Source organism: Coenobita brevimanus, chromosome 39 (assembly GCF_032717465.1).
Source record: "Coenobita brevimanus isolate Jiangsu-jjx chromosome 39, ASM3271746v2, whole genome shotgun sequence".
Taxonomy (NCBI): Eukaryota; Metazoa; Arthropoda; class Malacostraca; order Decapoda; family Coenobitidae; genus Coenobita; species Coenobita brevimanus.
In genome coordinates, this window is record NC_136992.1 from 4,892,279 (window position 1) to 4,914,968 (window position 22,690).

Sequence of the window (22,690 nt, forward strand, 5' to 3'; positions counted from 1 at the left end):
CTGATATATAAATATAAGGTTTATACCCTTTTCTCCTTAGCTTTGCGTAGATTTTCGTAATTTTGCAGCTTATTTCACGTAGCTCAGTGATAGAAAAAGGCAGTGCTATGTCTTTATATCCCCTCCATAGCACTGCCCCGAGACTAGTATTATATTCTAATGTTTATCTATTGTTACAATTTAGCATTTAAGATGGAGAGGTGGCAGTTTTAGGCCAAGGTAGAATAAAAGGATCATATTTACCTCTATCACAAGTAACCTCTCTTCTCTCCAACCAAGTTACCACCTGGAGCTAAACTTGACGTCTGACCCTCCTAGTGTACGTCTTACTTTTGGTGCTATATTTAAGGCCCTTACCGGAATGCTGGATCAAGTTGGTTAGGTTAGATTAGGACAGGTTAGGTTAGAACTGAGACGGAGTTTTGGCCTGGTAGATATTGGGGGCTTTTGAGGTGAGACTTAGTGTCAATCCTGGATGGTTAATATCATGGGAGTGTGGGTAAGATAGATTAAATTGGGTTAGGTTAGATTACGTTAGATTAGTTGGTAAGTGTCATGGAGGGTTTGGTGTTTCATCAAGTTAGATTAGGTTAGATTAGATGGTTAACATCATGGGGGTTTGGTTAAGTTAGATTATGCTAGGTTAGGTTAAATCAGAGTGAGTTAAGTTAGGTCAGCTAGATTAGTTAGGCTAAGATGTTTAGACTAGATTGGGTTAGGTTAGGTTAGGTTAAGTTACATTACATTAGTTTTGTTAAGTAAGTTTGGTTAGACTGCCAGGTTTCCACTGATTTGGACTTGGTTATTTACGGTAGGTTTTTCGTTTGATTGCGTATGTTTGAGTAGGTTTGACGCCAATGTGGACACCGCTGCTGCTGCCCTGGTGACTTCCTTAAGTACCCCAAGCAGATATATTTTATTGTATTATTCATTCTTTGTGGTATATAATCAACATATAATTATCTATCTATGTGCCTATTGGCAGACGCCATATTCCCGTAGGGGGTGGCCATTTGTCTTTGAGTTAGTTGTTTTACGGAGAGGGACACTAACCTTCCACCGACCCACTTGTCGGCACACAAGAAACACCAACGCTGTAAATGGTTTCCTGGCTTACCGGAAACCATTTGGCTTGTCACTCATTGTAAAGCCACCTGAAAAGGAAAGAAGAGTAAGAAAAAGTGACAGGAAAGATGTACATTTTTTCTTTTTTTATGTTTCAGACTCTGGGCATAGGCTTCACAGCCTGCTCTCAAGGCCCGGTAGTCCTCCTACATACCATACACCTCTACCTGTCACCACTTCGGCGCTAACACCCACCGTCCATATTGAATACATGCTAGGGCTGTCTCATGCAGGACTGGTGTATTGATATTAGCAGGGGTATTTTTACGACATGTCGGCGAGTCTTCTGGTAGATCAGTAAAGTCTGATTTTAAGAAATTCAAATCCTACTGTTCCCTGTCCTAGCCGGGATTTGAACCTGGGTCCGGTAGGACTGCAGGCCACCCCTCTACTGATTGAGCCACCGCCTCCCCCGTACTAATATTATTTTCATAAAGGTCGCAAGATCTGGCAAGAACAATCTGACACTCTGAGAACTGATACTCTCGACAGTCTCACTTTCTGGACAATATAGCACTATGGACAATCTGACACTGAACAATCTGACACTCTGGACAATATAACAATATAAACAATCTAACACTGAACAATTTGACACAAGGGATAATATGACACTCAGAACAATCTGACACTGATGAGTCTAACATGGAACAATCTGACACTGAACAAACAGCCATTGTGGACAACCCAGCCCTGTGTACAATGTGGCAGTGAGGACAGGTGTGTGTGGTGCAGCCCATCACACAAGGGAGTCCCAACATATTAATATTACCAGGCCGGTCAGTCTCCTTTGCCGGCTCCTGATGAGCATAGTAAGGAGGACGTGCTGGCTTGTTATTCCACATGATTGTCTGCTGCGATGATGATATACTTTTTTTTTTTTTTTTTTCATTTTTGCTTAGCCTGAAATTGCAGTTTCTCCATCTTGAATGCCGGTTTGTAACAATAGATGAACACTAGAATAAAGGCCCAGTCACGAAGAAACGTAGCAAGGATGTAGAACAGAAACATTGTCTTTTTTTCTGCCACTGAGCTACGTGAAATAAGCAGCCAAAGGACGATAAGCTGGGGTAAAGTAAAGCTAAATAAATATACATGTTACATTCTACGCCTCTCCTGTCATAAATTTTCCCCTCTGTTTACTTCTCCCTTCCATTTCCAAACCATTTCCTTACCCTTTTCAGCCCTGGGATGTCTGTGTATTTCTATCATCACCATTTTTCCCTCTTTTTACTCCTCCCTTCCTTTTCCTTTTCCTTAACATCTTGAACCTGAAAATGTTTATTTTTATTATATTTAGCTCCAAGTAATATCTTTCAATTTAGACCCCCTTCGGAATGACGTAGTTCAATAGTACCTCTTACCCCCTTCAATCCTCGTACTTTTAAAAATTACCGTACATTCCATCTATTACCAGATGATTTCATTCACCATAGGACAAACCTCTCGATATGCAGGGGTTCAACTTTCCTTTTCCTCTTCCTTTCCTGGAATTTCTTCTTCTCCACATAGCCGCTTTTCTCTTGTTTCTTCTTCCTTCTCTTCTTCTTTTGTCTAGCTCATAATCAGTCATCTTCTATCCTTTTATTCCTTTCCATTGCCCTTCATCTCTGTTAAGTTTCTTCCCATTATATGCTCCCGTCTCTTTCCCATCTTATCCTGTCCCCTTCATTTCTTCCTACTAGTGTTTTCACCTATCCTGTCCTTCCATTTCATTCCCCTCTCTTTAACTCAAGCATCATCCCATCAACTTTCTATCCGTATCTTCCTTTCACTTCACTTCCCATTTGTGCCATACGCCTACATTTCCTTTTGTTTCTGCCTTCATTCTTTTCTTCACTTTTATCTCGCTTTCCTCTCATCCTATTGGTTTGTATTTCGTCATCATCAATCATTCTATTCCATCCTCCCTTCCCTTTCTATTTCGCCTCTTCTCTTTCCTTCCAACTACCTTTCTCATACTTTCGTTTTCCTTCCTTCTGCGTTTTGCTGTTTCCTCCTGTTCCTTCCCATTCCCCTTCCCTCCCCCTCCATTTACCTTATTTTCTTTTTTCTTTTCCCTCTCCTCTTCCCTTTTTTTCATTCTCTCACTTCTCCAGTCCTTCCTTTCCCTTCGTTTCTCTCCTCCAATTCCCTTCCTTCGGCGTTTCTCTTCCCTCTCCTCTTCATTTTCTTCCATTCTTCCTTTCCTTCATCCCTTCCCTTCCCTCTTCCCCTTCCATACAAATATCTGAGTAGCTTATCAGTAGACCATTCAGGGTTCCCTCGCCATACACTTACCAACACCTGCCAGCTCCATCACCTGTCTCCAAATACACTTGTATAAATGAAATGAAACCATATTACCTTCCATACACACCTGTCTTACACACACACACACACACACACACACACACACACACACACACGCACATCTACCAATACACAACTACCAAACATCAGTCACTATACACTTGTAATAATCTTAAACTAACATGTTGCAGAATATAAAGGGATGTTTTTAGTGGTAAATAATCAGGGCTTCAGAGATTTTTTTTTTTTTACCCTATAGACTAACATTCTCTCTCTCTCTCTCTCTCTCTCTCTCTCTCTCTCTCTCTCTCTCTCTCTCGCTCGCTCGCTCGCTCGCTCGCTCTTTCTAGCTACAGCTTCCCCATTCATTAACCCAAGTATCACTCTCACACCAGCTCGTTAACACAAATGGGGCCACGCCTGTCATCTCCCCCTTACACTGTCTTCACATCAGACCTATGCAAAGCCTCTCTCATGTTTTAGCCTAATATTATTTCTCTTGCGTCTTCGGCCTCTTCTTCGTCGTCTGGCTACATAATATTAAATTTTGTTCGTTGCTTCTTGAGGGTTCAATATTCCATGTTCGTATGATTTTATGATTACTAATAAAGTAAGCAAAATATGTAAATAAATGAATGTGCAATGTGTGTGTGTGTGTGTGTGTGTGTGTGTGTGTGTGTGTGTGTGTGTGTGTGTGTGTGTGTGTGTGTGTGTGTTTCTCAGGTGGTACTGTGGATATAATCATTTTCATCAACATACACTGACATTACCTTTCCACCTCGCTTCCTCACAAGGACAGTTTAACAAATACAAACTATTACAAGGTACCTGGTCTGAAACACACACACACACACACACACACACACACACACAAGACAGCAAAGTAATTATGATCAAACAGTTGTCCTCCCAGCTGGTTGGTTGCAGCGACATTGGCAGCGGGAGTGGACGGGTGTGTATTACGCCTCCTTCTACCCCCTCCCCCCCCTCTCATCGCCTAACTCCCCTACGTCTGTCTCTGTCTCCTCATACAACTCTAACCAATCCCTCTCCCACCCTTATCTCTCTACACCCTCCCCCTCCTCCTTCCCTAATCATACCCACCCATTTCCTTTGGTATTGTGGGCTTCGTGCTCTGGCTTATAACATTTAAATACATAAACGCACCATGCAAATATACAGTGTACATACACATTTACATAGATACACACATGCATACATACAAACACATACAATCACACAGACACTGGAATACACATTCAGACACACAAATTAACACACTTGCTCATACAGATAAGCACGCTGGTACTCGTAAATTTTACATACATACATACATACATACATGCATTAACACATAGATCCATGCATGCATTAAGTGGGGTTGTGTAAGGATGTAAACAAAAAAATAGAAGCTGTCATCATCATCATCAGCATCATTATCATCGTCGTCGTTATCGTCGTCGTCATCTACTGCAGAAAAATGACAACATAAAACTGGGATCAGTAAGTGAAATGAATTTTTTTTTTTTAAATAACAGAACGGAGGAAGGAAAAACAAATGGGGGAAAAAAAAATCCATACACCAGATTACTGGTGTCCTCTATTCATTAAATATCTGTAACAGTTAGACTTGAACAGTTGTGGGTTGAAATTTGGAGGAAAACAACTCTGGGGAAGCGAGTTCCAGAGAGATGCAGTTCGGGGAATGAAAGAATTCTGATAGGCAGAAGTTCTGCAATATGGCTGAGTGACATTCCAGTCATGAGCGCTACCAGATGCCCGTGTAGCACGAGGGAAGGCATGGAGAGGTGGCACCATGGATGCAACTTCGTCTGAGCATTTGCCAAAAGAATATCTGTAAAATAATGCAAAGGAGGCAACATTCCTTCTTACTTGCAGGGGAGCTAGTTTATATGTAATGGCAGGGTTGTTAATGATTCTAACAGCTTTATTCTGAATTTTGTCTAGTTGTCTTAATGCAACCTCTCCACAACCATTCCACAGTCATGAGCAAAAGTTCCCCGACATCCTTCTAGCAGCACTGTGTTCTGCCTTCCATATTTCAAATTCCTCCTCAGATAACACTGAGTATCCATCCTACTTTTTCTCTTTTGTTCTTCATCCTCTTCAAATAACAGCGAGTGTTCATTCTTCTCCTGCTCTTGTTTTGTTCATCTTCCTCAAACAACAGCAAGTGTTCATTCTTCTCTTACTCTTTTGTTTTGTTCTTCATCTTCCTCAAATAAAAGCAATTGTTCATTCTTCTCTTCCTTTTGTTTTGTTCTTCATCCTCCTCAAATAACAGCGAGTGTTCATTCTTCTTCTCTTTTGTTTTGTTCTTCTTTCTCCTCAAATAACAGCGAGTACCTAACCTTCTCTTACCGTGATGTTTTGTTCTTCATCTTCCTCAGATAACAACGAGTATCCATCCTTCTCTTACTATTTTCTTCTTCCCAATGGTATCACATAAAAATATTTCATGCCACACGACGAACAGCCACACCCGGGAGAGAAGAGTCGGCGAACTTTGCTGCTGGCGATACATCAACTTACTTATCAGTAATGCTTTAGAAATTACTGTGGAGCAAACTTAATCATTTCACAACGATGGTTTTGTTTTATTCCTACAGTCAACTGATCCCCCGACCCTTAATGAAACTGTCTTGAGATACCTATAATAATAGTAGTAGTAGTAATAATAATAATAATAATAATAATATTTATAATGTATATCTACAGTTACTTCTTGTGCATTCAAGCAAAATATGGAAACAACATGGAAAATGCATACCCAATCCTGTGATATGTATGCCGATTTCGTTGAAATCCATGTGCTCACTTCCCCTATTTCTGATCGGTTTTAATTTTGGGAAGGGAACTGACCCCCCCGTCCCCAAGATTCAGGGGTGGTGTTACTTTCCCCGAATATCGTATTATTGATGAGAGTCCATTGTATAACCTGTAATACGATTTCAGACCCATATCTGCCCCCCTTCACTATTTCTGAGAATTTTCAAATTGGTGCGGGGGTGACCCCCTAAAAATCAGGGATAGAAAATTGTAAATAGTGGAAGACCTTTCTAGTAACCAGACGATTGCACCGGGAAAGTTCCATTAAAATCAACTAAATAGCCTAGGAAGAGTTAAGGAACAAGCATACACTCAGACAGTCTGATTCTTGCACAATGGTATACGCCGCGTAACCGAAAACGATACCAACCTGCTTTTCAGAATTTATAATAATATTAAAAGGAAAGATAATCAGACTGCAGGGGGCCTCGCCCGGACTGTTGCAATGACACCGTGTGGCTTCGAAACTTACCATCTAGTGAAAGAAGCTGACACGTATGTGAACACTGACTTCCAGAATGTATCAGTGCAGTTTGTATTTAGCTAATGGTTCGTCATTAAAGCCTCTGTAAGTACAACCAAGGAAACTGAAATAATGCCAACCTTTAGCCCCTCCTGAGAGTGGACATAACGCTTAAGTAACAACCCTATCAGTGCAGAGGGATCCTGTGGCTGGAAACTTGCCATCTGCAGGAAAAGACTGACCCGGGAGAGCACGGATCGTTCGCTGACTTTCAAAATGCATCTTAATGAATGGATTAAATTTTGGAGGGGAAATTTAGGTCACAAGACTTCCTCTCCACAAATTACAAACCCATATGGTTATCTACCCTAATGATGTGTATGTAATCGACAGGCATAATATGTTTTAACAAACGAACTTCGAAAATTCTATTAATCATCAGAATTAATTTCGTATCAGATGCTCCCATACAATTAGTCCTTTGTAATTCCTACTATGCAAAAATATTCCTGCTATTCATGTTAGGCAAAAGAAATCAATGCAAAACAGTATATTTCTGACAAGCTGCGAATAATAATTCCAATCCATAGTACAATCCACGTACAAATAACTATCTCAGTTTTGGTGAGTGCTGTGGCCCCACCATCCTCTTTTCGGTGGATTGATGAGGGAGTTGAGAGATGCTTGTATAACATGGCAACAGAGCAGAGCGTTTATATTTGTGCCACTGCGAGAAGGCATCCCTTTCCAGTGCCGTCCTTACATAAATCATCTATCCAGTTCACACACATATACATATACCTACACAAACATAAATCATGTATTCAATCACGCAGATATTATTTCATCAATCAAGTGTTGGGTATTGTACAAAGCGTCTCCAATTAATTATGTGTTGCTGTGCAGGTCAGTTTGGCATTTGGGGCGACCTGCACGAGACAGCAAAGGGTGGATACGGATAGGCACACACACACACACACACACACACACACACACACACACACACACACATTGATAGACTGAGAGATTCGTAGGTAGGTAGGTAGGTAGGCAAACAGATATAAATAATCATTACGATTAGCTATTATCAGCTTATACACACACAACTCCTAACATAGCACACACACACACGCACACACACACACACACACACACACGAAGCCTGAACAAAGGGTGTGGAGTAAGGGGGGATGGAAGGTGAAGAGATGGTGGAGGTAGGAGGTAGGAATTGTGCAGAGGAAAGGTAGACATCTGGGGAGAGGAGACAAAGGGAAGGATCAGAAAGAGATTTGGAGAAAGGAATCCGATAATTCTACCACTTTACTACGATAACGTATTGTAAAGACTCTCTCTCTCTCTCTCTCTCTCTCTCTCTCTCTCTCTCTCTCTTCATTTATAACTATATTTATTTCTTTATTTATATGCATTTGTTATTTATATATTTCTGGATATTGAATAACTACATCAATCACCAATATATATATATATATATATATATATATATATATATATATATATATATATATATATATATATATATATATAATTTTAGATTTCAGTGGAAAATAGAATTCTGAGCTCCAGGGAGGTGAGGAACAAAGATTAATATTATGTAATCAGAAGGTGAGGAAGAGGCCTGAGACGCAAGAGAAATTGGTCTAAAATACAGGACGATCCATTAATGCAGCTCTCTTTCACGGCTCAGTCTGCTGGTGTCGACGTGGGAGTGTAAGTGGGAGTTGCCAGTGAAAATATGATGCATAATATGCGGAAATAAACGCCTCCTGGACCGTCCCCACAACACACGAGAATCACTCAGTGAAATGAAGGAGGAGCGCTATATGTGGACTGCCCTGGATATTGACGAGGGTAATGACTGTAAGGGAGAGGTGATGGACGTGACCTCATTTGTGTTAATTACTTGGTGTGAGGGTGATATTTGGATTAATGACTGGGGAAGTTGTGTGCAGTTAGAGAGAGAGAGAGAGAGAGAGAGAGAGAGAGAGAGAGAGAGAGAGAGAGAGAGAGAGAGAGAGAGAGAGGGAGGGAGGGAGGGAGGGAGAGAGAGAGAGAGAGAGAGAGAGAGAGAGAGAGAGAGAGATTGACCTGTATATAAATATCGTGTGTGTGTGTGTGTGTGTGTGTGTGTGTGTGTGTCTAAGAAAAACATTTGGATTATCTCTGTAGTCTCGATTATATACAGTAAAAAAAACCTCTTTGTCTTACGTTACCTGCTGAAACACAGGTGGTTTTGAAATGACTTCATGTGTATAATGACAGATGTGTGGCAGTTGTGTATTTGCAGGTTGGGGGTCATTGTCTGTTCCCTGAGGCCCAGCACATCTTGTCAGTGCCTCATACCTTCACATGTCACCACTTCAGCTCTAGAACCTACCGTCCTTTACTATGATTTAACGATATTAGAGAGGGAGTTCCTATGGGGATGATTCAGTAGTAAAGTAAATTTTAATGAAACTTTCATCATTACACCGTTTCTTGCCACAGCCAGGGATCAATCTCACGTCCTTTCAAACAGCAGACCACTTCCCCAACCACTTGGGCGTCTAAGAGGGTCAAGGGAGAGAGGGAGAGTTTGAAAGGGGATTGGAAAAGGGAATCCAAGCGTTTAATTGTAGAGGGGATGTGACTGGCTGTAGGACCTGAGAGAGAGAGAGAGAGAGAGAGAGAGAGAGAGAGAGAGAGAGGAGGGGAAAGGAAAATTTAGGAGAGGTGGGGAAAGGAAAGGGGAGGAGAAATGATGAAAGGACAAGGGAATGAATTGGAGGGGGGACGAGGACAGGAGAGAGGGAGAGAGGTCATGTTAACTACATGCTTAGTGTGCCAGACAAGGGCCAGAAAATGCAGATGAACCCTCATCCCTTCCAGTCCAATGATATACTTTTACACCTGCGTTCGCAAAGTGAGAGAGGATATGTTTTGATCAATATAGGCCTATGTGTGTGTGTGTGTGGAAGTTTTTAGGGATTCCAAAGGGGCTCACTGTTTAAAAAGAACAATTGGTAAAAGGGCATTGTCACAGGGGTAGGTCAATGACAGATCTAGGAAGATCAGCTTAAGCAGTTTTTATTCGATTTGGACCAAACTTGGCGTAATGGCTGAAGGCAGGAGAAGAACGAATGGATTCGATTTGAGAACAAGCCACCAAAAGTCAGTCTCACAGAGCAAAGTTAAAGTTGAACCCATGTGTCTGTGTGAACAAAATAGCTAAAATAATTATTATTCAATTCTGGGCTAAAAAAGGTGAAGGACTTAGGAGCCGTTCAATGGGTTGACCTACTGTTTTTAAGAACAACAGGCGAAAGGTCAAGTTCACACCGCACGGTCAATTTCAGCACTTATCCGACTTAGACCAAACTTTCTGGGTAAGTTCAAAGTAGTGTTGGGAGACAGAGATAAAATTTTGAGGGCAATCAGCGGGAAAAAAAAAAAAAAAAAAAAAGTTGCAAGGAATTGTCAAATTTGAAAGTCACAGGGCAATGTTACCTCCAACAGCTCTGGTCTGATTTAAATCAAACTTGGTGGAGGGGCTTTGGCAGGAATGAAACGATTCTATTTTGAGAGCATCAGGCGAAGGTGACGGTCTCAGGGCAAAGTCAATTGTATTCCCTTAACACCAAATGGAGGGAGTGGGTGTTGTGCTCTGAGTACTCCTCCTTGCTGTTTGTTCTTCCAATCACCAGATGATATTCAGTTTAAGACTCTTTGACCCGCACGGGTAAGATACAGCCTTTATTATAGTTTATTCACTTTATGTTGGCCTAAATTTTCACCCTTTTGCAGCCTTCTTCACCTAGCTCAGAGAGAGAGAGAGAGAGAGAGACTGCTACTGCTCTACATCTTTTCCATGGCACTCCATCGTGATTAGCACTGTATTCTAGTGCTTATCTCTTGCAAAAGCTCGACAAGAAGTCGCGGTTTTAGGCCAAGTTAAAGTGAAAAGAGCACAGTATGTCTAGTGCTCCTGTTTTCTGTCACGCTGAATAAACTCGTCTGGTAAATGCAAAACACTTCATAATCTTGAAAGGTTTAAGTACTAAACCCTTTATGCCCTAGCTTGGCTTAAAATGGCTGTTTCTCTATTTTGAGTGCTGAGTTATAACAATAGATTAGTAGCCTACTAAAATATGATGCTGGTCACAAAGAAGTGTTATGGAAAGTACGTAGCAGCAGTTTTGTCCAAGGCTAACAAGAGATCGTAGTCATATTGGCCTTGGTTTTGTCCATTTCCCCCGTTGACCTACGTGAAATAATCTGCAAAAAAGAAGGAAAATCCGTGCCAGGTTAATGTAAAAAGAGTTTAGTTATCATTTAGACTCATCAGCTGAAAGTATTCATCTGGTATAAACTAGTAACTCAGTAGGATGACGTTTTGCTTTTATTTATTTATTTATTTGTTTATTTGCTTTATTCTCATCTCCAGACGATTTTATTCAGTTTAGGGGAGACTTTTCTCTGGTGGTCTCTTCAGATGAATAAAATCGTCTGGCGGCAGCAACAATAAAAATCCCTATGACGTCCTCGAACTGTAGTAGTTGGCTCCCTGACTGGCACCAAATTTCTCTCAGCTTCATGAAATCGTTCTGGTAACTAATTCTCGTCACGTGACCGCTAGCGATTATCCTTCTGCTTTGTAAAATGGTCTGGTGTCAGATCGCTGATACCTCTTGTTTGTTAGAATATTCTTCATCTGAATAAAATATTCTGTTTGTTAATCCTGGGTGAATGGCTTCCTTAACTGAATAAAATAGTCTGCTGTCAGTTAATCCCCTTTGTTAATGGCTTCTTCAGCTGAATGAAATCTTCAGGTGGCAGGTAATTCTTCTTGAGGGTTAGCTGTTTCCCTCAGCTGTTATATTCTTCTGACGTCTACTCTTCCTCATTCATTTTAGATTGACCCTGATTTTTGTCCTTTTTGTAACTTATTTCACGTACTTCAGTGGGAGAAAATGATAGTGCTATCGCTCTACGTCCTCTCCATAGCACTTTCTCGTGACTAACCCCATATTCTAGCGTTAATCTCTTGCTACATCTCAGTACTCATGATGGAGAGATGGCAATTTTAGGGTAAACTAGAGTACAAAGGGCATAGTTGCTATCGTAAGCTCTGGTGTACCAATAAGAATAATGATAAAAGAATGGAGGGAACAACAACACAGACAACAACAACAGGTGTGGCGAAATATCCACATATAAACAACAACAACAACAACAACAACGAAAAAACCCCCACCGCCACCACCAACAATTGCAACATCAACAACTACAAAAACACCACCAGCACCATCACTACCACTACCAAGAATAAAAACAACAACAACAACAATGACAAAAACACCACCACCACCAATAACAACAAGAACAACACCAACAAAAACAACAACAACAACAAAAATACCACTACCACCAGCACCACCACCACCACCACCAACAACAACAACAACAACAACAACAAAAATACCACTACCACCACCACCAACAACAACAACAACAACAAAAATACCACTACCAACAACAACAACAACAACAACAACAAAAATACCACTACCACCACCACCAACAACAACAACAACAACAACAACAGTAACAACACAACATTACCATCACCACCACCAACAACAACAACGAAACAGGAACACCACAACCATCACAAACCACCACCACCAAGACCAACAGAGACAACAACAGCAAGAACAGTACCACCACCACCACCACCGCCGAGACCAACAACGACAGCAGCTACAAAAACACCACCACCACTACCACCACCACCAACAACAACGAAAACAGGAACACCACCACCACCAACAACAACAATAACAACAACACTACCACCACCACCAACAACAACAACAAAAAAAACAACACTACCACCACCACCAACAACAACAAAAAAAACAACACTACCACCACCACCACCAACAACAACAAAAAAAACAACACTACCACCACCACCAACAACAACAACAAAAACAACAACACTACCACCACCACCACCAACAACAACAACAAAAACAACACTACCACCACCACCAACAACAACAACAAAAACAACAATACCACCACCACTACCACCACCACTACCACCACCACCACCAACAACAACAACAAAAACAACACTACCACCACCACCAACAACAACAACAACAAAAACAACACTACCACCACCAACAACAACAACAATAACAACAACACTAACACCACCACCAACAACAACAACAACAAAAACAACACTTCCACCACACCAACAACAACAAAAACAACAATACCACCACCACTACCACCACCACCACCACCACCAACAACAACAACAACAAAACAGCAACAACAGCCAGACAAAATACTGGCTGTTCCCTAACAACTCTTGCCAATTAACGGGGTCACTACTTTACGAGGTTCACAAGTAATAGGACGGTAAACACCAGCAGTAACAATAGTCTTTAAACCAGCATGAAAATATCAGAATTATAGTATATAGGGTAAGATAAAAAAAAACAGAGAGAGAGAGAGAGAGAGAGAGAGAGAGAATAGGAAAGACAGAGAGACAGGCAGAAGGACAGTCAGGCAGAGAAGGTGATAGATGCGCCACAGCAAAATTAAGCTTGCTATACACTCCCCCAGTCTCAGTTCCCCTTAGTGATTATATTCCATTCATAGCCTGTGGATGGCGTTCAATCAGACCTCCATTCACACATCCCCTACATCTGTGTGTAGCCTTTCAACCTACCCTTCTATTTGTATCTCCACTTCCATTTTGATCTTCTTTTAGTCTCCTCACCTCCCTCATCTTATTCTCTCCACTAACATCTTACTAACCATCAAACGCAACATGCATCTTACGGCAATAACACCACGAGACCTGCACAACGTACACTTCTTACAGTAGACATTATATCCTTTTCACCTTAACTTGGCCCAGATTTTTGCTGTTTTGTAGCTTGTTTCACATGGCTCATTGACTGAAAAAGACAGTACTCTGCCTCTGCATCCTTTCCATTGCAGTTTTTCGTGACTAACATCAACTTCTGGTGTTGATTTCTTGTTTCAGCTTAGTGTTAACTATTTAGAGATGGTAATTTTGGCCAGGTTAGAGTAAAAGGGGTATAGTGAAGCCTTACGTGCCATCCCCGACGCAAACTAATCACCACAATCTACAACACAAACGTGGAGCACAACACAAAACACTGGCTTGCCAACTATGTCAGGCAGAGAAACACACGTCGCATTCTTGGGCAAGTCATGAAGAACATGAATTTCCTTATCGAACTTTCACAGGGCTCCAGTCTTTCACCCATACTCTTCGACCTATACATGCATGATTGTTTCACATCAAAATCATCCCCAAACATTGTATCATATTCATATATATAATATTGCCGTAATAACTACACACCAAATTGCAGACACAGTCTGCTCACTGCAGCATCATTACCTCAGTACATTTCAGGGTTGGGTCGTAAACAACAAGCTGACGATTGTTACAGCCAAATCCACCACTGCACTCATCACCAGCGACCATCACGAGCACAGACGCACCCTTAACATCACACTTAACAAAGTACCTGTGCCACATACCCCCTCCATTAAGAACCCTGGAGTAGCACATGACATTGGACACACCTACAACGACCACATACAAGACATAAAGAAGCGATGCACTTCCAAACTACATACTTTTAGGGCACATACAGGGACAGACTTCGGACAACTAAAAGAAAAACTCTCCTTACTCTGTAAACATTATATCAGATTAGTGACGCATTTTTCTTCCTTGACATGGGCTCCCGTCCTATTAATACCCACAACAACACCTTACAGACTATACAGAACAATGCAGTGGATATCATGACTTGCTGCACCAATGCTGCTTCCAAACTATTTACACTCTGAACCTAAGTCCTCTCTTCTAGAGATTATCTCGATATGAGAGGAAATGAGTTGTGAGCTGCAGTTTGTGCTAACACACATCACCAATGTCTGTATATGATAGACCCACACATTTCATCTAGGTATACAAAACCACATCACCACAGTAACATTTCCAATCCCTCTTCAGAAGCATCCCATCTCCAGTCATTCCTGCACTAACAGTGAAGGAACACCTACATGCCCACTTCGCGTGCAGGGCTTTACAACACCTAGATCACAACACTACAGAGCAGGCTCCCCCTCCCCATCCTGAGTTTAACCCATCGGATATATCCTTACATAAAGCTGATCGAGCCCACCTACCTAGGCTTAGATCAGAACATCATCCAGTTCTCCTCAGTTATCAACTTATACTTGGGTGGTGTGGAATCACAGATGATAAATGCCCCACTTACAAAATAAACCCATACAGTATAACATACATAATGGAACACTGCACAGCACATGCTACGCTAAGCCGTATACATTTCATGAACGATGTAGGGAACCTATGGAATAATTCCATAGGGGCGGTTGCTTATCTGTGGTTGACGGGTCTGATTGGTCAGGCGGAATGTGGTGAAGCAGCAACAACCACCACCTCACCAGCTTCTGCCTAGACAGTCCATCCGTGTCTGATCCCTGAACTTGTGCCTCCACTTCTTTCCATCTTGTGTCTGTCTCTCCACCTTCCATTCCCTTTATCGCTGTCATTCCTCTCTCTCTCTCTCTCTCTCTCTCTCTCTCTCTCTCTCTCTCTCTCTCTCTCTCTCTCTCTCTCTCTTCATTCATCTCCACTTTCTTCATGTATCTCTCAACCTTTCCTCCATCGCCTCTCTCACACTTTCCATTCATGTCTACTTTAATCTCTCTCTCTCTCTCTCTCTCTCTCTCTCTCTCTCTCTCTCTCGTTAGTCCCTCCACTTGTCTCTCAAATCCCTATTTTTTTCTACTCTCCCTCCACCGAGTGTTTCTCCCTCCATCTTTTCCCCCTGACCCCCTCCACCTTTACCTTCATCCACTTTTACCTTCATCCACATTTACTTCCATCCACCCGTCTCCCAACCCCCGTCTCCACTTTCTTCTCTCCTCTCTCCCTCCTCTCACTAACTTGTCTACTTATACACTTGCTAGTTAATTAGGAACAGGTGTTTGCTTACGGGTTGAGAGAGAGAGAGAGAGAGAGAGAGAGAGAGAGAGAGAGAGAGAGAGAGAGAGAGAGAGAAAGAAAGAGTTTTTTATCATCAAGTTCATATCCCCCCAGAATTGTTAGTGAAGTTAACACACACACACACACACACACACACACACACACACACACACACACACACACACACAGTTGTTGTTGAGTAACCCCTGTCTGTCTGGTCGAGCAGACCCAACAATCGCAGGGAAGCAACCGTCCTTTCAGGGCCATCCTGTGCTGTGGACCGATGTTCCTTCAAGGAAGACAGCGCCTCGCCACAGCTAGGTATGGGGAAGAGTATGGAGATTTGATTCCCAGATGGACGCGGCATATGCATCTCTCTGCCCAGTTAACAGTGGCACCATAATTGGTTCCACATTAATCCTTTATTTGGTTATATGGTTACTACCCAGCGTTGTAAATGGTTTCCTGGGTTGCAAAGAACCATTAGACTTGTCACTTGTCACTTAGCGTGGAACTACAGTACCTGATGTGGAAAGAACAGTAATAAAACGTGATAGAAAAGATGGGCGAAATAGGAAACGAGGGGAGCAGACACAGAAAAAGAATGATAAAGACGAAGAACTTGGTAGGCAGCGGTATATCGACTCTCTCTCTCTCTCTCTCTCTCTCTCTCTCTCTCACACACACACACACACACACACACACACACACACACACACACACACACACACACACACACACACACACACAGAAATAACAAACAGACAGGCAAGGCACAGTCCTGCTCGTGCCTGTCCCTTTCTCCCTTTATTTATTCAGAGACAAACTGTTTCTCTCTCCTTCTGTTCCAGTGTTCTCTCTTTACTATACTCTTTTCACTTTAACTACACTCAGTTACTCAAACGTGGCCTAATATTGCCCTTTCTCTGTTTTGAATGATTAATTATTGCAATATATTAACACTATAATATGGTGCTAGTCAAGAAGAGGTGCTTTGGAGAGGACATGGAGCCATAATATTGTCTTTGGCACTGAGCGACGTAAAATAAACTGCAAAAGGACGAAAACCTGAGCCAAGTCAACTTAGTCAAGGTTAAAGGAGTATAGGCGTAAAATTGCCATCTGTCCAGTTTGAATGCTTAGATGTAACAATAACCTCATACTAGAATACGGTGCTAGTCACGAAGAAGTTCTGTAAAATGGATATTGAGCTGGAGTATATTGCTAATTTTGCCACTGAACTATGGAAAATGAGCTGAAAAATGACAAAAATCTCCCTTCCCAAGGTGAAATAAATGCACTGTAGAATAAAACAGTGCCATGTTAACGATTACCTGAAAAGAACATTCTCGTATTACAAATATTACAGAGATTCTTGATGCTGTAAATCATTTGCATAAACTTTAATACAGGGATCTCCTTCCCAAACTTAAGCTAAATAAAATCGTCTGGACTTAATTTTTCGGATATCTCTCGTAAACCTGAGCTAAACAAAATCACATAGATAAAATCGTCTGGATTATTTGTCAGACCTCCTGCCTATGCTTAAGACGAATAAGTTCGCCTGACTTTATTTGTAGGATCTCCCACCTAAATTTAAGCTGATTAAAATCGTCTGGACATTATTTGTCGGATGTCTTCGAAGATAAAAATCGGCTGGTGCAAAAACCTTATCATCGAACTTCGGTGTCAGAATGCACTAAACTCTTCTCATTTTAACTCGGCCTATAAATGCCATCTCTCCATCTTGAAGGCTGAGTTACAGGAGATTAATACTAGGAGATGATGCTAGTCACGAAGAAGAGCTATGGAGAGGATGTGAAACAGTAGCATTCTCTTTTTCTGCCACTGAGTCACGTGAAACAAACTGTAAATGGACGAAAATCCGGGCCAGCTTAAGGTAAAAAAAGTAGGGTTTAGTGAGGGTCTTACGTAGTGCCCCAGGTTCTGGACAGGGACGCCTTCATGTGGTGGCACTGATAAAACCGGGCTGTGGAGCTGCATGGCTATACAAAAGTCCTTCAGCTACTTCTTTGTCCCCCTTAGGGAGGATGGTGGACAGCAGAAAAAGGACAACATAAGCCCGCAGTCCACTGGGTCGAAGATTTTTCGATCCTGTGATGCGTTGCTGGTCTCCTATCCTTAAACTGAGAGTGTCATCTAAGAGCCTGAAAATGTTAATACTGTCACCATTAACTCTCTCGCGATCAGGATAACTCTTGTGTTCGATTCAAATTAACACAGACTATTCTATGGACCTAGCAATGAACCATAGGAACTTCAGAGTGCTATCGGTAGCGACAGTAGTACCTGTAGTAATAGTAGTAGTAGTTGTTGTAGTAGTAGTAGTAGTACTTGTTGTAGTAGTAGTAGTAGTAGTAGTAGTAGTAGTAGCAGTAGTCCCTCATGTTGTTATTGTTGCTGCTGTAGCCTATAGTTCATCTGAAACATGAACCCAGTAGACTGCAGCCTGATGTCGTTCTCCTCCTGCAGTCCACTATCCTCATCTTGGGGGACGTTTGTATAGCCGGGCAGCTCCATTGCCAGGTATTATCAGTGCCACCACATGAAGGCGTCCCTCTCGCATCGTTATCGTGTCAAATCCATACACAGACAGGGAAGGAAAAGGTGCTAATGAGTCTCCTTGGTTACTAAAATGGGGCGCTTTGACTCCTGTCGTGCTGTTTGATGTCACTCAGAGAAGATGGAATTAGATTAACTCTGAGTAATGGTATTCACGTCACCTTCTTCTCTCTCTCTCTCTCTCTCTCTCTCTCTCTCTCTCTCTCTCTCATTTCATCATCATCATCATCGTCTTCGCGGACCTGAAATCACTCTAGGACGAGGCCCCTCCCAACTTTTTCCAATACTATTTGCTGCCAACCTGTTCCATCCAATCACAGCAAATCTGCCAACTTAGTCTCTCGTAGTGTTCTGTCTGCCTCTTCCTCTCTGGGTTGCCATTCCTTTCCCTCTTATTCAGGAATCTCTTTCAATACCTTAATGTGATGCAGAACAATACTTTTCATTCCCCTCGGAACACTTAATTTCACATTCTAGGGATGTTGTCAGATTTCAGAGATCGTATTCAATATTCCTCTTCAGCTCAAGTTTTGCTTAAAATTATTGTTTATTCCTTTACTATAGTCTATTCTGTTACTCCACATGTCAGTATAAATCTACAGCAAACAGTAACGCGAAGCATTCTAACAAATATTTAATTAGGGAAATTTGTAGTTCATATGCTGAACTTTTTTATATGTTAAGTTTGACTGAGATTCTTTATAATTACACCAAAAAATTCTTATTAGAACAGGGAGGGCAAACTGATGTTTTGTGTATATATTTCGGTCTCTCTCTCTCTCTCTCTCTCTCTCTCTCTCTCTCTCTCTCTCTCTCTCCTTTTCTTTTCTTCGTCCACCCTTTTGTCCTTATCATCCTCTTCGATCTCTTAATACTTTACATCAGTACTTTCTCTTCCTCTGTGTCTTCTTCCTCCTCCTCCTCCTCCTCCTCTTTCTCTTTCTGTATCTTTCTCCTTCTCTTTCTCCTCCTCCAACTCCTCCTCCTCCTCCCCTTTCTTATCCTCCACCTCTTTCTCCTTTTCCTTTTCCTTCTCTTCTTCCTCCTCCTCCTCCTCCTCCTCCTCCTCCTCCTGTTTCTTCTACTTCTCCTCTTTATTCTCCTTAACCTCCTCCTTCTTGTTGTTATTGTCGTTGTTGTTGTTGTTGCCGTCCTCCTCCTCCTCCTCCTCCTCCTCTTCTTCCTTCTTCCTCTTCTTCTTCTTCTTCTTCTTCTTCTTCTTCTAGCACTAATATTGTTGCACTTCTTGTTATCATCATTCCCTTTCTTATATCATCATCATCACATTCTCCTCCACGTCTTCCACATTTCCTTTCCCATTTCCAATTCTTGTTGTTCCATGCCAGTGTAGTGACTCTAGTAACAGAGATACGTTCTTTTCAGCGAGTAGTTGTAGCGCACTACACTCTGTGCAAAACTGAACCATTGTCTGTCTGCATATGGGTTATCCAGCTTCTCCTCCTAGACGCATGGACCGATTCTGAAGAAACTTTTAAAGAACACTCCCAAGGGCTCCAGATACTGTTTAATATTTTTTTGGTATAAAAATTTGGAAATACAAATAATTTGCGAAATAATTACCGTTTTCCTTCATTTTTTTTTTTTCTGTAGCGAACCCAACGGAGACAAGTCCTCTTTCTTCGATCCTTGTCACATAATGTTATTCGTGCATATTCAGTTTACTTCTAAGTTCCGGAAAATAAACAAAAGGTGACGGACCAAATGTGCAGAAGCTGCCGTAGGCTGCCTTTCACCAGTTCATAAAGAATAGTGAAGCGGTAGCAACGCTATATTTCTGAGGTATTCCAAACCCTACTAGCAATCGCTGCTCTTAGTCGTGTTCACGTTAGACACGAATCAAACAAGACTGAGTCTGGTGGCACCCAGGCAAATTTGGTAATGGAAAATCTTTTTGGTAAGGAAGCAATATCATTTAATATTAGCAGTAAATTTGCTAAGGAACATGTAAGAGTTTGCATTGCTCATAATCATTGTTCATTTGAGGTAGAGTATTATATTTATTGTGAATATTATGAACAATTAAAGTACGCGGTAATTTGTTTCCAGTTAGGTAATATTCATAAGGCAGAGTCATTCATAATATGCATGTATTTCTTGTGAGTGAAAATAATATACAGTATGTTATCTGAGTTTCAATAAATGTGGGATTTACGTTACTGACATTTGCCTTAATATGAATAATTACTATAAAAATCTTTACTTCTTTAAAGTAGCGCTAACTGCTAGAGCTGTGGTCGCTCACTACCTCTCCAAAGAGATGGTGTAGTTTCAGTGGCACTACATTTTGACCCAAGTAGTGGTAGTGATAGTGCCATTACTTTCAGCAGGTAGTGCACACAAGGCTCTTCTTTTTCTCTACCTCATTATCTCTCACCATCCATCCTCCTCTTCCTCCTCCAACCCTCCTCCTTCCCTTCCTGACGTCATTTCTGTCTACCACACCTTTCCACTCCATTGTCCTTCTTTCCCTCCTCCTCCTCAACACTCTTTCCTTCCTCCTCCATCATTATCTCCTCCTCCTCCTCCTCCTCCTCCTCCTCCTCCCAACACCCTACCCCGCCAAGGACTCCCACTTGAAATTTAATTAAGCAAAAGTTCAAGACAGACTGAGAGTATGGGAAAGGAGAGAGGGAAGGGAGAGAGAAGGGAAGATGAGGGAGGGAGTGGAGAGAAAAAAATAGGAGAGAGAACTGGGGGGTTGAATGAGATAGAGAAAAAAGAGAAGAAAGAAGGAAAGGGGATGGAGGAGGAGAGGGAGAAAGGAGAAGAGAAAGAATGAGAGGACAAGGAGAGGGAGAGGGCAATATGGATGGTAAGGAGAGAAAGAGAGAGAGATGAAAGTGTGTGTGCCCAACTTTATTAATAGGAGGCTTGGGTGGGACATTCCTCACACCAGCTGCCCCCTCCTTCTTTAAGGATTATACCAGGCATACCCATTCTCTCTCTCTCTCTCTCTCTGTATATATATATATATATATATATATATATATATATATATATATATATATATATATATATATATATATATATATACAGTATATATATCTTCAGTATATACATACACATACATCTTTCTCATGCCGCCTATTATAGCCAACGAACTGCATGACAGTAATTTAAGCAGGTAATCACTTTTTTCTTAGTTCTAGTTGTCCTCTAGAATATATCATGAAATACTCGAAACTGATGTTCTATCCAGATCCCTAATTAGTCTTCAAAAATTAACATAAGCAAAGAGTAAGTAATGACAGACATAGATAAAAGAAATAATCGGCTGATCCTAATGAGGTATAAGCCAGGTCGTTCATAGCTGGCGAATCAGAAATTCATTAATTATTGTAATGTGAAAGGATTGGAAAAATGTAAATGCTCGAACTGCCTTTAAGAAGGGTGACAGGATCTCTGCCTTTATAGATCCGTAACTTTGACGTCAGTGTTTGTATTAAGAAAACTGTAAGAAGTAATCACTGCAAGCAAAATTAGGTACCTCTTCTTGAGGTTCAAGTTTACACATATATAGTTCTCATTATGAATTATGAAAGGTAGATCCTCTCAGATTAGTCGTTTGTCATTCGTCTCTTAGAAATATGAGACAGCTGATAGTCGTCAAGTTAATGTTATTATAATTCATGACTATAGCAAGGTATTTGATAGGTTGTCTCACGAGAAGTTATTTAGAAAAGCTAGTCGCATGCTGTGGAAGAAAATAATACGAGTTGGATAAGACAGAGGCTAATGAGAAAGAAGTAGAGAGTTTTCATAAAAGGAGTTAAATCACAGTAGGGATTAATAACAACCACTGTGCCTCATGGTTCAGGTCTTGGTCTGTGCTTGTTTATTTATGTCAGTGAGTTACATTTAGCTATGGTGCAAGCAGTAGTATTAGTAACTCTTTTGAAAACACCAAAATATGGAGGACCATTATGACAGCTGTACTGTAGATTATAAGTCTCCCAAGAAATCGTGGGATTTTAGTTATAATCGAAGGGGTGACACTAGTTGCAGCATGAGGTACAAACAAATACCTCAGACTGAACAAGGAGGTGCAGTGTGCTTCATAGTCTCCATGTTAACCTACACTGTGCACTGGATGTAAGGAGCAGTTAATGGACTCCTCCATGACGAACCCCTCTCGCCATACTAAAGATTATACTCATTTGTACTGCATACCCACATAGGAATACTTTAGCGTGTAATGTCTATAGGTGTCCTTTCACCTGACAAAGATCCATAACTCATTGCAGTTTATTTGATGGTCAGGTATATCCAGACTGGAGGAC